Below are 15617 nucleotides of genomic sequence, written 5' to 3' on the forward strand. Positions count from 1 at the left end.
CTGCAGCACGCCTGTCCCCCCTGGCATCACCCCTGTCCCCTCCATAGCACCCCTGTCCCCTCTGCATTACCCCTGTCCCCTCCAGCATCACACCTATCCTCCCCGACATCACCCCTATCCCCCCGGCGGTACCCCTGTCTCCCCCCAGCATCACCCCTCTCCCCTCTGCAGCACCCCTGTCCCCGCGGCATCACCCTGGCCCCTCCACATCACCCCTATCCCCTTCGCAGCACCCCTGTCCCTCCCCCGGCATCACCCCTGTCCCTTCCACAGCATCCCTGTCCCCCCAGCATCACCCCTGTCCCCCTGGCAGCACCCCTGTCCCCTCCTCATCACCTCTGCCCCCCTGGCATCACCCCTGTCCCCTCCGCAGCACCTCTGGCCCCCCGTCATCACTCCTGTCCCCTCCACATGACCCCTGCCCCCCCAGCATCACCCCAGGCCCCTCCGCCACCCCTGGGCAGGGGAGGGAGCGCAAGCTCAGCGGGTGCTTTTTCCCCATCCCAGGCTTGGACACTGCTGGGCACCGGGGGGCAAAGCACCCAGGATACCACCGGGGCGGACAGTCGGAGGGACGGGTTCTGCAGCGGGAGGCTGGCTGTCCCCGGGGCACACGCCTGCAGCCACGTGGCCCATCGGAGGTGAAGGACCTGCCGTGGCATCAACCCCCTGGGGACGCAGCTAGAACTTGAGCAGAACCTTCACCGTAAACCAAAAAAACATGTATTTGCCCAAAATAGACCACATGAGTGATCAAAAGCAGCCATTGGTGGCCAGGCCCTGCCACAGCAGCCCGTCGTGAGCCGCCCCGTGGAGTGGCACGTGGGGGCTTCTGCTTCGCATCAAATCCGTAATTTTCCCTCTCCGCAGCACCTGCTGTTGGGCAAGTGCCCTGTTATCATCGCACCTCCCTGAAACGACCCTCAACTGATGCAACTGCAACAAACAGAAAACCTTCACTGGGCTTCTCTTAAAATAATGGAAAAAAGAAATTTTCATCAACAAATTTAAGCTCAAATGAGGAACAGCCACCGCCACGACTCCAAAGAAAACCATAATATTACCGTTTCCTGTAAGACGGAGCCTAGAATTTTATTTTACCTTTTTCATTAAACAAGAAGTAAGAATAGCTTATTGGATTTTCCAGAGGCAAGCTCAAAAGCCTCATTTAACTTTCTGGAATGTTTTGAAACAATGCGCTCGCAGGGTTGAGCTGGGGGAGAGCAGGGCCTGCTACTTTGAGACGTTTTAGCGGTATTATTTGGCTGTAGTAAAATTCCAAATTAAAACTTGTGGTTTAGGCTGCAATGAATAGCATTCCACGAAAAATTTTGAAACACAGAGAGAAGCCGAATCCAGGAAGAAAATAACAACTTAAGGCTATTGCTGCAGCGGTTTCCAAAGGAAGGTGGACTCTAGTCACGAGTCGTCTTTGCAGAGCGTTCCAAGCAAGAGCAGCTTCCTAACATTTCATGGACCGCTTCAGCCCATCTTAATACTCACCCGTTGCAACGGCCCACATGCTTCTCATTAATATTTTGAGTTTAACAAAAATACCCGACCCAAAAATTTGTGGAAAAAAACCCGTAACCTTTCTAAAAGATGCTGCGAACTTTCAGAAAGGGGCTACAGGAGGAAAATCCGTGCGAACTGCTGCTGTGCCCCAGCCCCACGGCTGTTTGACTGACACCGCGGCAGGTCCACCAGAGACCCCGAGGGGATGCCCAGCACCGGGGGAGAGAGGCCACGGGGCAGAAGAGGGGCAGGAGGAGGGGAAATGCTGCGGGGGTGTTACTGAGAGGCACCAGAAATTCCGCCCGCGCTCCTCAAACCCCGTGATGAAGCCACTGCCCCGGTGCGTCGCTCCGCGCACAGTCACACGCTGCCATCCTGCTGGAAGCCACTTTCAGATCCACCAAGAGCTTCACCCATTCAAAAATAACCCCTTGGCAGACATTGTCAGCTGGCATTGCTGCCAGGCCCAGTGCTGCGGGAACAGTCCCTCCGAGCAGCGACATTTGCGCCGTCACAATGGCCAGTGTTGACACTTTTCCTGTAAGTGTTTCCAGCAGTGTTGACACGCAAAAATGAACGTTGCCACAGAGCTATGAAAAATGGCTCAGACCGACTTCCTCAGTTCAGTAATGTTATTAAGACATTGTCTACATTAAATTATCCTTGCCTGGAATGCAGATGAATCACAGCGCGCGCAGCTCTCCAAGTGACTCCCTGACTCCACAGGCACCAACCGAAGGGACCTTTCCACCGGCTCCACGACCTGGAAATTCCTCCCACCCGGGCACACGCGGCTCCCGACACAGAGCCCTCGCCCCTTGCCCTGCACAAACAAAGGCTAGCACAGCCGCCGGTGCTCAGCAAATTATGTGACAAACTTGTTCAATCTCATATTTTCTTAGACTGCTAAAAAAAAAAAAATAATTAAAATAACGCTGAGAGGCCCAGCCTCTTCCAAGCGGCTCTGTGGTATAACGCACGCATCAAAAGTACATCGGGCCGGAACATAAACTGAATCCTGCTTATGTCATAAGTTATGCTTGGCCAGGTTTGAGCCAGCTCGAGCTTCCTTGTCACCTAATTTACTTCAGCTGATTAAGTACGAAGAGTTGCTTTTAGTACAGTAACACATTATGATCAGCAGCAAATCGTTACTGCTTCCCGCGGAACTGCCAAGGAGAGCAGGGACATCCAGAGGGTTCTTTAAACAGGCACTGAGCTGGACCGAACCTGGAGCTCTCATGGAATTTCATTCAGATTCAAGCTTAGCATTCATAAATTCTCATAAGAAACCCAAACAAATTACCGCTGATGATGCGGTACTTTGCCGTTCAATGGCATGTTCAACCCTGGAGTTCATTCATCCCTGCGCAGACACAGGTCAACCAGCTTAGGTAAATACGAGTGCTTGAGTCTTCAGCCAAAAATTACCCAATCTTCAGCCAAAAATTACCCAAACCCTCAACCAAGTTTCTTCTGACATTTTAAAAAGGATTCCTTAAAACTTAAAAGGAAATAGCCAAAGGGAGAATGTGAAAGCAGCCCAGAACACCGCAAGAGGTGGAACATGGCGGGGGACTGAGAGGACCAGGCTGAGGCAGGGGGTTTGTGCCCTCGGGGTTCGGCACGGCACGAGCCATGGCCCGCGTGGCACACGGCAGCCTGGGGCCGCGGCAGCGCAGGACAGTGACACTGCCGGCTCCTGCACCTCTGCCCAGCGGAGGGGCCAGCAGTGGAGGCGCCATTAATGATTCCTGCTTCAGCATTTTGTACCTGCGTCACCCTTCCACGGGGGACGGTTCCCCCGGTGAGGGTTAGCTTTTCACCCTCAGCTACCTGGGAAACAAGTTTTTCACCTTATTCATCAATTTTAACCAATTCAACCAATTTTAGCCACAGGACTGGCTCAGAAGAAGAAACGGGAATGAGTACAAACGGGAAAAGCTAAGAGCTTTTCATTTTTCCAGCCTGCAGAGTTTGAACTCCCTCTTCCAGCCGGGAGTCGGCTTATTTCAAATGAGCCATCGAGCCCTCCTTGATCCATTTCCAAGGGAATTTAAAGAGGGGAAAAATCCCACAGTATGGTGCTCGGGACTAACCGGCCCATGGCGCTGGCACACGCTAGTTCCCTGAACTCCTCATCAAGCTAAGGCTTGTCTGGCTGGAACGTCAAGGTAAGCTACTGGAATGGTTTCAGGAGTTGGAAGTGGAAGGTTCCCCACCTGCAGCCAAAGGCTTCCCCAGACCAAAAGCTTCCCCAGACCAAAAGCTACCCCTCTACCAGACCATGACGCTTTAGGGAGTTCCCGCCCCACTTTTCTGAGAATCTTTCAGCTGAGGTCAGGGAGAGGTTTGGCACCACCTGGATCTATCTGTCGGCATTGGGAGGAACGTCAAATTCCGATCTGCTCAGCCCTGACATCTCGCCGCGGTGGATTAGCAGCTCGGGCGCTCAGTCGTTGTGCCGTGCCGTAGCGTTGGCTGATGAAGAGTCGGATAAACAAACAGCGCAGGGAATTTAACACATACCAGCCACGGGCTGCACGCTGAGATCTATTCCAGACAGATTGTTGAACCCCTCTACATGTGCATAAGGAAAATGTTAGTTGGTAATTAAATGAACGGAGCCCCCCGTGCGCTGAATTAGGTTTATCACACACAGTCCAGCTAAAATGTGAATTTTCATTTAATTTTGGAGCTTATGCCTTTGTCCTAAAAAGGCTATGAAAAGTTCAGATATGCTTCACTATCTGAAGTGGCACTCGGAAGATAACATAAACAACAGTTTGTGAGAATCATAGTTTAGAGGTTTGGTATATGATGCTTTCTAAGAGCTCCATCCACTGCATTCTTGGCTGAGCGCTCCCCATCACGCCTACCGCGAGCGCATACCAGCTCTTCCAACAGCATGTGCGAGAGCGCTGGTTTTCTGCAAAAACCTCCTGCAGCAAAACAAGAAATCTGAAGGCGAAGGATGACTTAGTACCACTGCAACAACGACCTCCTTTCCTGGGATGTAACCTAAACCTGGACTGATGGTGGCCAATGGAGCCAGACAAAGGGGCTTCCGCGCCTTTCGAGCCCCTGACATCCCCATGTCCCACTGTGCAGTGCAGCCTCCAGGAGATGTTCAAGCAGAACCTGAGCTCCCCTAGAAATTGCCATACCTCAAAAACTGTTGCAAAAAAGAAAACCTGTTTGTTTCCTGTAAAAAACCCAATACACACAATGTCCCCAAACCACTCTACAGACAGCTCTTCCAGTACAGATAAAATCAGAAATACAGAAGTACTATAACTAGCACAACCATCCCATATGCAATAAAACAGTACAAGCACCTGATCAGCTGTGTACTATTGATGATGGTAAATCGTACGATGATTACTATCGTCTAAAATGTATTTCCTTGCAAGTCTAGATCACTAGCTCAAGTTCACCCCACGTAACTAAAGACGAGAGCTGGTACCATCCAGGGACTCACTGCCAGTGAGCTTGTTGCAGCGATCCCAGGATAAATCCATGGGAGGATTTTCTTTCTAACTATAACCCCTTTAGCTCCAAAGTGAAAATGGAGTGGAGAGCCAAACGCTGCTGCTGCCCCGGTGCCTGTTTTGTAGACCAGCTTGGATAAGACCAAGCTGGGAGTCATTCCGTAAGGTGCGAGGCTGGGGCTGAGCCGGCAGCGTGCACGGACACGCATGGACGCGTGCATGGACACACATGGACACGTGCACGGACATGCATGGACACGCACGGGCAAACACGGACACACACAAGGACACGCAGCCCAACCCCATCACCAGTGCTGGGAAATGGCAGGCAGCGGGAAGCAACCGGAGGGTCCCGCAGCTCCGAAGATGTCGCATGTGACCATCCCTACTTGTCATTGCCAAGCTCTGGGCAGCCAAACATTTAAAGAATTTCTCATGTTTCTTCGCAGTGCTGCGGGAGGACCCTGACACTTGTGTTAAGATGCCAGTCATCAGCCAACTAATCGACACCCTGGCATGAAAGAAGTTCTCCTTTTTGCCCCTTGCCCCTGCAACGGTCTCCTCCTTCTCCCACATTTCTACTGCGAGCAAATCAACACAACTGTAACCGATTCTGGGCAGGAAAAGCAGCAAGCTCTCCCCCAGTTACACCACCCCTCTCTTTCTGAATAGAGGTTAGGGTGGGAAGTCCTCCCGAAGCCAAGATTACATTTTTTTCTTCAAAAAATTTCCTACCTTAGCAGCAAACACTGGGACCTGGCCGTTTCTGCCTCCCCACACAAGCCTGCTGCTGCTCTGATTGCGCAGCTATTTGTTCAGCAGATGCTTCAAAGAGGAGGATGCCGAAGAGGCAGCTCGAGTCACGCCGAGCCGGGCAAGAGACAGGAATCAAGTCACCAGGGTGAAGAATAAACCGCTGGCCCCTGGACCCGCCACTCGCCTTCTCGGGCCACCCTCAGGAGAGTCGCACGGTCCAGACCCTCCTGTCCAACATGGAGCCGACAAAGGGCTCCAAATCTTTAACCTCACGTTGTGATGCCCAGGCTGCTTTATTCAGGCTCCGTCAGGACCGCAATCATAAAAGCTGAATACTTTGCAAACTGTAAACATAAATCTGTGCCTTTTGCCTTTTCTAACCTCCCTGCTCTGTCCAAACACGGATCTCACCCCGTCCTCTCCTCTCCATACGTGCATTAGCAGTCAGGGAATTTGGAAAGAGCTTCTTATCTGATGTAAAAATGAAAACGAATGTAAAAAGTGGTGAGCACAGCAGGGTCCGTCAGCAGTAAGACTGATGGAGAAGAGCAAAGCCCGGGGAGGACGGCGAATGCCCGCTTTGCTGGTGCGTAGAGATTTACACCTGACGAAACGGGAGTATGAGCGATGTGGCCCAAATGCAAATTCTAGTCTCGGTTAATTTTGGGCTTCATCTTTCCCATGCCCTTTACTTGCGCGGTGAAACCCACAGACAGAGCAAAGGCACGCAGAAGGAACGAGGAGCTCCAGGAGGATGATGGCCGTTGCTGCACTCCATGGCCCCCCGGCACAGCGTCGGGCAAAGGGGGGGACCAGGGCGGGTGGCCACCTCCATTGCCATGAGGGGGAAAGGGGATATGTGCGGGCTCTGTGGGCACAACTAATTACAAATAATTCCAAGAATATATGCAAAGGGATTCACACCATCTCCCCTTAAAAACAAACAAACAATCGAAAAAAAAAAAAAAAGGAAAAAAAGAGAATTGTTTGTTTGCACCAAAATCCTGAACCTCTTACTCATCCAAGAAGCTAATCCTCACCAGGGGAATTCTGGGGAAACTGAAAATATTTCAGCTTGGCTAAGATAAGGGCAGAGCTGTTTATTTCACACATCTCTACAGTGGTACAGAGCCAGGAAATACTTTTCAGTTATTTTCAACAAAACAAGACAAATGTACCAAATTGGCAAGAAAGTGACATTTTTCTGCAGAATTCTTTAATGTCCAAACCGATATCCACAGAAATGACTCTTTCCCAGTGTGTCAGCAATCTTTGTTAATTATTTTGAGCATTTTTGTACTTCTGCTAAGCAAACCAGCGCCGAAAATACGTGAGAACTCCACCACAAACCCATGACCATGCCGAGCACTCGATGGCGTACCCTGGAGCGGGCACGTTAACGGTGCCCGAGAGAATGCGTGAGCCCCGGGCGTCTCGTCTGCAGGAGCCCGGAGAAGGTGTCTCTGATACCGCCAGCGAACCCTGGAACCGCAACACACTCCAAAAAAAAATGTTTCTTGTTCTTGGCTCTGATAAGCAAATAGCTTTTTGCATTTTTCTGACTCTCAGCTCCAGCCGACTCAAACTTGCGCAGACGATAACGCCCAGGAGAACGGGACGGGGAAGCCGCTCGGCGCACACCACCACGGGGCCGAGCCGTGGGAGCTGAACGGGCCGCACGACGCGAGCCTCGCTCTTACCACACCAGTACAAATCCCGCCCAGTATTTCCATTTTACAAACACAGAATTGCGTCTCCTCTTCCCCTTTGGTTTGAAAACGGGAGATTTAAAGTGGAAGACAGGGAGCAATGTGATGATACAGATACTGATGGAGAAATCTCAACTCTAATCTCATCTCTTTTGAAGCAAATAAAATACACGCCATCGACTTCAACAGGGCCAAGATCTCACCCTGAAAACCCCACTTCTCTCCAGAGTTAGCACATTCTGTGACTGTTATTTATACCTCTAGGCATGTAGCAGAGAGAGCACTTTCAGAAGCACGTGTGATATGAACCAGGAAAGGAAAAACCCACGAGACCCTCCTCTGACATCGCGTCCAGGACCATCCCTGCACCAATTCCCCGTGGTCCCTGCCCTGGTCCCCATCTGCGCCCGCCGTCCCCCACCGCAGCCCCACCGTGCACCTGCAGCTGAAGCTCCCGACAGTGTTGCAGCACTGGGACCTGTGACCACCGCTCCCCACCTCGCACTTGTCCCCGTCTGGAAGAGAGGGGACGGGGCAGCACGGGCGAGCTGCGGCGCCCAACCGAGTGGGGAGGTGGCGTGAGAGCAGAACCGACCACTTTTATTACAGCTGATTTTCCTACTATTAACTTTTCAGTGCCAATAAGAACGAGCGTTAACCAGTAGGAAACGATCCCCCTCGTTACATGCTCAAACACTTAAGACTGAATGGTTTGGGTTGGAAGGGACCTTAAAGATCGTCTCGTTCCACCCCCTGCCCTGGGCAGGGCCACCTCCCACCAGACCAGGTTGCTCCAAGCCCCGTCCAACCAACGTCACTACCCAAAAGATTCCTCTCCTGGATGAACACCATCACGCACGTGGATAAGAATATATTCATTATCTCAACACGATGCCTCACTCTAATGGCCATCTTGTTCATGAAAGACAAAAGTTTTTTTACGTCAAAATCTGTTGTTTTCAAAGTTTTACTTTCTTGTTTTAAACCAGAGTGGTAGAACTATTATACCTTTCCACTAAAAATCCTTCCAATAACACCACACAAGTTGCCTGAATAGCGTTAATCCAGAGAATACTAAACTAAAAGGTTGAAAAATTAAAATATCCATGTAGTACACATTTTCTACTAATCTTTGTAATTCAAGTCCGGAACAAATCACGTTCCCCTGCCGAAACCAGAGATTTCTCTTGCCCTCAGCAGGGTGTGGGCCAGGCCTTTCAGGAACACGGAGCACCTTTCTCAAATTACCTTGTAAACAGAGTGAGTGACTAATCACCAGGTGAGGATGGAGGAATCGCCACCCCCCTCATTTCCCTTGTTACCTAAACACAGCCCCCTCCGCTCCTTAGTTCAGCTCCAGGGATTTAACAACCCGGGACCCAAACGAGCCGAAACCTGCGCTTCCCCCCAAACTCCGCAGCAGCATCCTCCCAGAAGCCCATCTGGAAGAGATTAATAAGCGCCAGAGATGTTTTCCATTCAAGCATTTTCACACCTCACCAAAATACACGATAGCTACTTTAATTAGTCAAAAAAAAAAATAAAAAATAAATAGACTGTGTGAGTTGCCAAGGCTCCCAACGTACAACACACCAGCTGGCCTCGGAGCCCAGACTCACTGCACTCTCTGAAGTCTCCAGTCCCTGGGAATGGTAGCCCACGAGCCCCGGCTGCCCCGGGCTTCTTGGGAAGATGGGAGCTGGCCAGGGGGATGGGGAGCCTCCGCCACAGCCGGGCTGCAAATCCCCGCTCCCCACAGACCGTGCGGCCCCAGGCCCTGGGAGAAATGCCGAGTGCTCAGCTGGGAACACCGGTCCCGTCCCCCCCACAGCCTCCGAGACCCCGTCTGCTACAGAGCGGCACGGGGGACCCAGACCTGCAGCGAGACAGCGAGGAGGAAACCTTGCACCGCACCAACACATTAGTATTTTCAGTTACAGAACAAAATCAACCCCAGATTAGGAAATGCCAAGTTTCAGTTAGACATGTGAAATATATGGGGAGGTTTCAAAAAGATTTATCCATTGTTGGCGAATTTTTGACATTTGGCACTAAGCAAGGCACTCTAAAAATGCATTTGTGCTTAAGGAGCTACATTTTTTTGCTCTGTAAAGAAGCGTTTCCTTCTTAAAAGAAAGTAGAAGAATGGAGACAAATACTGTTTTAAGGCGTTTGGCCTGGATGGAAGAATAATGAGCTGTAGCCTTGCCAAAAACGCGTGCTTCAGCCATACTGTACTCTGTACATTTCCTTCTGCTACTGCAGATAAATCTTGGTTTTCTTTTGCTCACCCAGAGCCGAGAGAGCTCGCGGTCTGCCGGGAACCAGCCCCGTTTCCATCTGAGCGACCGGAGCTCTGCTGCCTCCGCGGCCAGAGCCCCTTGGCGAGCCGTGGGGAGCCAGGCTGGGTCAGCAGCACGTCTCCACCCCCCGGCAGGCAGCAGGACCGGGATTACTTCAGGATGCTGCAGAAGTGGCCCGCAGGCAGCTGGACTGCTGCGGAGCAATGCACATATGATTAGAATAAAGGAAGATAAATGGTATCAAGGTGAGCCATCGCACTACACTTTAAATTAGTGGTCTGCCAACCAGGGATCACAAAGCAGCACAGACCCCCTGGGTACCACCCACGCGGGGCGATGCTCGGGCTGCATCCCGCCGGGTGCGGGTGCACGGGGACGACGAGCAGCTCCATCCCGCTGCCTCCAGACAGGAGCCACGGTGTCCGACGCCCGCCGTCTCGCACCGCACACGGCCGTGATCTCACTCCGTTTAACGAGTGCACAGGGAGCACGTCTCTCCCGCGAGTGCCACGTGAGATTTCACTCCAGATGCAAAGAAAGGTGGACATCGAGTCAGGGGGGTGGCACGATGCAGCACAGCAGCCCTCGCTGCAGGTGGGACTGCAGCAGCCATGGGGACAGGGATGGGGACAGGGATGGGGACAGGGATGGGCAGAGCCACCACCGTGCCCAGCGCACCCACCACTCTCTGACGGCAGCGCTTTCTTTGCCCACGGACAAGCTCTTCGCAAAGGCACCCCTCGCAGTGACGCTCTCTATTCAGTATAAAGCAGGCACTAGGTCACTCCTGCCACAATACCAAAACATGTCTGGGGGTAGCGCGCAGATCTGTCAAGCCATACAGAATTAGACGTGTTACTGGCCAAGAATGGAGTTAGAGAAGGACAGTGATCAAAACAAGGCTGGTGTGATCAAAGAGACCCAGCATTTAATTCCCTCGGTGTCTTTTAATTCAGTCCTGTCTGGGCTCGGAGTTCCCTGACTCCTGCTGGAACACCAGACCGTGCAAGTTTTGGTTTACTTTTCAGAAATCCTGAGACCTGCTAGAGCTTAACGAAATCCCCAAGGGTTTAGAGTTGCTTAATCCCCCCATTGCAGCAACCTGCCAGCCTTAGAGACCCACGCTCATTCCAAACGCTTGTGGAAGGGGGAAGGCTCCCAGGTGGTCAGGAGAGGCCCCCCCTTCTCTCTGACCACGGATTTTCACGCGGGAGCTGTTAAAAGTGTGAATTCAATAGCTGCATAAATTTTAATTAGATTTTCATGTACTGTAACTGCCTGAATGCAGTATGTTCGAGGAGAAGTATGTTACTGTCACAACTTTTATAAGAAGAGCTTTTAAAACCAGTTCTGGAAAATAGCTGTCCATCAGTTAAAGGCTTTCCTATCTTCTCCAAAGATCTGGCAAAAATTATATGGGCCGACTGTGACGTGCTCTGAAGACAGAGGCCAGCTCTGGCAGCTACACTAACCGGGACACGATGGACCCTGCTTTACACGTTGTAAGAAAAGTGGCTCTAAGTGCTGTGGGCAACGCTCACAAATACCAGGGAAAATTCTCATTCCTGCTCTGTCCGTTGCTCCTACAACCTTTATCACACGGTTTCTATCCCCACACCCAGTCCTGCCGGCTGGACATCGACTGGGCAATGCAGCGTTTCAAAGAAATACTTCCTGACTTGTTATGGAGAGCAGAGGGGGAATTAGGAAACGCAACCCTGGGGGATTCCATAAAACTTACAGAAGGCTTAGGAATTTGAAAACCCGATGCTTTAGAAGCTAAAAGGGCAGCTGGAGGCAATGAAGCATCTGTCATGCCGAGTTAGGCGAGGAAAGAGGAGTGAGAAAGGCTTCGCGGCATGAAGGTCCTGCCATAATGGAAGTAGCCCGCGAGGAGCACGCAGGGAGACGTTTACGATCCACAGTTTGTCTGTCTCAGTCCTGCTCACCCTCGTAATGTTTCATGCTTTAAAAAGCCTCTTGCTCAGCGTCTCACACAGCAACAGCGTAAAGCTACGCCTGTGACATCGATCTACCGCCGTGGAGGAGACCTTTCTGAGGCCATAAATCCAGGTTACCACCTTAGGAAGGATTAGACAGAAACCATAAGGAGAGGGAGAAAACAGCTTGAATGCCAAGGAATAAAGGCAATTTGGGCAATATGAAGTGCATTTACCTGTAAGGAACCCGCAGAGAACAGCAGCTGCATTTCGAAAGGATTCGAGCAGCTGCTTCTGTGTGGGCTTCGCCCGTTGGGTCTCACGCCTTATGTTCCGGAGGAGAATGGAAGGAACCCCAACCGACCGGAGAGCCGGGTATCACAAAGGTGCCTTCAGCTGAAAACCTGGCCTTTTTGTGGGCCCCCACCAGGACCCAGTGCCATCCTACTCGGAGAAAAGCCACAAAGCAGCTGCCGGCTCTTCGCGAGGCTTTGCTGCCAGGTTTCACAGGCTCCGACGGAGTAACCACAGAGAGGAGTTTGTCACCGAGCCTGGAGGGCTCTGCAGCTTTGCTGGGTGCGTGCTGGATACAGCTGAAGTCTAGCATACTTGAAGGGGGTTTTTTTATTATTATTTTTTAACAGCAGCTTTTCTATAAACTTCCCTTTAATCTTTTAAATGGACACAATCTCAGCAGCTTCCCCATAAGCCATAAGTTTCCCCAGAAGGATACAGCGAGAGCAGGAGTTATTCTTGCCCCCACGTTTTGTAAAAATAAGCACTGTGGTCAGACTCTGCAAACACCGCTTTCGGTTTCTGAGAGCTTGTATTTATCAAAGCATTATGAAACTTCCCTTCCAGCGTTCCTCATCCCCCAACTCACCGCCCGCTCCGGCGTCCCCGCTCTGTCTGCTTCATACGCCGTGGTCCCCCCCTCTCGCTCCTGCCCTGCGGTCGGGCTCTGCCCGGGCTCTGGTTTGGTTTCCCACCAAGGAAGGCACCCCGAGGTGCCTTATGAGGAGAGGCTGAGGGATTTGGGTCTCTTCAGTCTGGAAAAAAGATGACTGAGGCGGGACCTTATCAACGCTTACAAATACTTCAAGGGTGGGTGTCAGGAGGACGGGGCCAGGCTCTTCTCAGTGGTGCCCGGGGACAGGACAAGGGGTAACAGGCACAAACTGGGACATGGGAAGTTCCATCTCAACGTGAGGAGGAACTTCTTTGCTGTGAGGGTGGCAGAGCCCTGGCAAAGGCTGCCCAGAGGGGTGGGGGAGTCTCCGTCTCTGGAGACATTCCAAACCCGCCTGGACGCGTTCCTGTGCCACCTGCTGTGGGTGACCCTGCTCTGGCAGGGGGTTGGACGGGATGATCTCCAGAGGGCCCTTCCAACCCTGACCATTCCGTGACTCTGTGAGGTGCGACGGGAGGAACCCCAGCCGCATCTCCCAGTAACCGGGCAAAGCACGACAGCTCCCGACGGAGGAAAGCCCTGTGCTGCCCAGGACGGGGACTGGGAGGCTCAGTGTTCCTGCCCCACAGTTTCTCTCAAACCTCAATCACTCCACCACCAGAGCACGCTCCTGTCCCCTGCTGCTGCTACCACTTCATCGCACTCCAAGGGCACTAATTGCCAATCATAGCAGTAAAGTGGCTCTGACAAACTAACAGCCCATCCTTGCTTTGAAAAGGGGGAGAGCCTGAGGTTAACCATTTTGCTGTCATCAACTAGATGATCTGTAAGGTCCCTTCCAACCTGAACCATTCTAATTTGGGGCTGTTTGGCCATCCTGAGTTACAAGGTCTTTGGACAAAGGATATCTTGAAGTTGTAGTCAACCCCAACGTTGTAGTGTCACCAACACGAAGTGGTAAAGGTTGGTCCCTACCTCAAACCTGGACCTCCTGAAGCTGCGAGATACCCTGGAACAGCTGGGCTGGGACCGGTCCTCACGGGCACTCGGCAGGAAAGATTACAGATTATTCCCTGGAGGTTGTTGTGCATCTGCGGAACAATTCATTAGTATTTCAGAAAGGTGTGATGCCTTTCTGAAATACTATTTGCTGTACAGATTTTAGGCATGCATGTCATGTGCCACCCAAAATGACAAACGCCCTCCTCTTCTCCTTCCCCCCAAGGACGGTGCTTTGGGTGCCAAAGGCAGAGCTGCAGGAATGGCGTGGGTTTCAGGGGCAGGTTGTGGCACAGCCCTCACGGCCGACACACCAAACCGCAGCTCTCTGAGCCGACGCTGCTGCTTCCCCCCTCTGAAGCACCAGCCTGATGCAGCCGAGACCCGAACCCAGCCCACGACCGCGCAGTCCTGAAATCACCGACTTGCCTCAACTTTTTTTTGCCACACCATCAATCCTGCCTAGAGCTTTCTTGAACTCGTATTTCCCGACAAACTCAAAACTCAGTTCAAGTTCACTGAAAGGTCTGAAATTCTTTCAAGGAAGGCAGGGCTGCATTTGAGGATGAAAAGGGCCAAGTTGCCATTTCCCACTGAAGCCGTGCAAAACTCGCAGATCCTTCATACCGCCCGGAGGGAATCCAGTCAGAGTGTGTCATCCTGGCTGAAGTCTCAGGCCTGTCCAAACCCCATAACTCAAATCCAGCCGGAGAGACTCTGATCCTCACTTGGACTAGAACATTGCACATTTTTTTACAAGAAACTCCTGGGGAAGAAAAGAGCGCAAAGTTGCGTGTGGTTCAACAGCCCGGTGTGAAATGACCGCAAAGAGCCCGATCGGTGCTTGGAAAGGCGACTGGAGGTGCACAATCACCCCTGAATGTTATGGATGAGACCCTTCAGGTTGGCTCCTCTCCGTAGGTTCCCTGCAGACCCTGGAAACCAAGTATGGGTCGCCTCAAATCACACCCACAGGCTCCACCTACACTTGATTTCCAAGGTCTCACTCAGCAGACATCAAGGAGCTCCTGGAAACCCACTCCCCGAAACAGGCTTCTTCCTACCCTTAGCTCTATGCGTACATTACTGAAGTGCCACGTAGATGCAAATAAATTCAATTTTAAACTTCTTACAAAATTTCTGTAAAAACTTGGTTTCGATTAATCTGTTTGTAAAATGCATATGTTGGCTTTAGCTTTTTTAAGAAACAGTTAGGAACAGGTAAGAGCATATTGTACTGAACTTTCACACACATAACACGTTTTCCCAGATGAACCGTGCTTATTTAAAACCACCAATCTTCAGACAATTCACGTCCCCACTAAATTAAAGGTAGGCAGGAATAGGCTGACTAGAGGAAAGACGAATGTGGAATACAACTGGTAAATAGCTGTTTTGTTTTCTGCTTGTTTCCCAAACAGCTCCCCGGGAAAGGAGCACCCCTTGCGCAGGGAGACGCAGCGGAGCCCGAGTCCCCGTGGCCCCAGGCAGCTCTTCTTGTGCGTCTCAGCCCCGACCAGAAACCTCTAAAACCACACACACAGCACTGCGATATATTCCCATTCGGACTTCAGCTCTCACCTCGCTCTTCCAGCTCTGTGCTCCCTCTCGGCAGCGATCACTAGAGGTTTTGAAGCATTGCAATAGTTTATATTCATGCTCGTTATCTTTAGCAATTGGCTACTTACCTATGCAGTGCCCAAGCCAGCCAAAACCGACCGGAGGGGTCCTGGGATAAAATCACCACTGAACTGTATACTCCTTCCCAGATACAGCCTGACCTTCAAGCGTTCAAAGAAACGCACGACTTTTTAAGTCACAGGGCTGTGATATGAAAAGAAATATATCATTTTATCTACAATTTTAAAAAAATCCATCCATATTTTTACGCAGCTTTACAGAAGAATACTTAGACTTTTTACTGACGTTCAGTCACACCCAGCTAATGACCATGTTTCTCATAAAACTAAATTCATCCGCTCTGGAAGAATTTC

At 51.3% G+C, this 15617-nt stretch overlaps 1 protein-coding gene across 1 annotated transcript in view; it reads right to left on the reverse strand.

Moving 5' to 3' along the window:
- MEGF6 (multiple EGF like domains 6) overlaps positions 1-15617 on the reverse strand; it is a 109798-nt gene that overhangs the window by 51465 nt on the left and 42716 nt on the right. The gene's annotated exons all lie outside the window — the stretch shown is intronic.

Source organism: Larus michahellis, chromosome 16 (assembly GCF_964199755.1).
Source record: "Larus michahellis chromosome 16, bLarMic1.1, whole genome shotgun sequence".
NCBI classification, from domain to species: Eukaryota; Metazoa; Chordata; class Aves; order Charadriiformes; family Laridae; genus Larus; species Larus michahellis.